The sequence below is a fragment of the Etheostoma spectabile genome, chromosome 18 (genome assembly GCF_008692095.1).
Source record: "Etheostoma spectabile isolate EspeVRDwgs_2016 chromosome 18, UIUC_Espe_1.0, whole genome shotgun sequence".
NCBI classification, from domain to species: Eukaryota; Metazoa; Chordata; class Actinopteri; order Perciformes; family Percidae; genus Etheostoma; species Etheostoma spectabile.
Genome location: NC_045750.1, coordinates 2,480,690 through 2,481,350, shown reverse-complemented (window position 1 = coordinate 2,481,350; position 661 = coordinate 2,480,690).

Genomic DNA, 661 nt, shown 5'->3' with positions numbered 1-661 from the left:
GGGGGGGGGAGAGTCAAAATGTAAAAGTGACAAAAATGTTGTAAAAAAGGCTCAAAAACGTAGAAAAAAACGTTGAAAAAAGCAACACAAAAGGAGAAAAAAAAAACACTGCAATAAAGTGCAAGATGGTAAAAAAGTTTTAAAAAGTGGACAAATCAAGGGTTAATTTTGCATTTAAGGGATGAACAAATGATTGCATCTGATGATATAATATATAACTTATTCTGAAATGTGCCATTCTGCATAATGACTATTTTTTTTTTTTTGTTACTTTTGGTACATTAAGTATATTTGAATGCTTATGCTCTGGCACTTCTACGTCCTACTGGCGATGGTGAGGTTGAGGAGTGTGCTGGGTAATCATGGAGTGTGTAGTTAGAAAATGAGCAGCAGCACCATTCCCCCACAAGATGGCACTGGTACATCAGTCAGCGGCCTTTCCAACAGTCCTACTCTTAAAGAACCCCTAACATGCTCATGTTCAGGTTCACACTTGTATTTGGAGTTTCTACTATGCTAAACCCTCATGTTGTCCTCAGGTCAAGTTGACCCATTTTTCTTTATCTATGTTCTTTTTAACTGCCTAATTGTACTTACCCAAAATAAGGCAATTGATTCCACACTACGCTCTTTGGGGTGACTTTGATGGGTAATTTTGGGG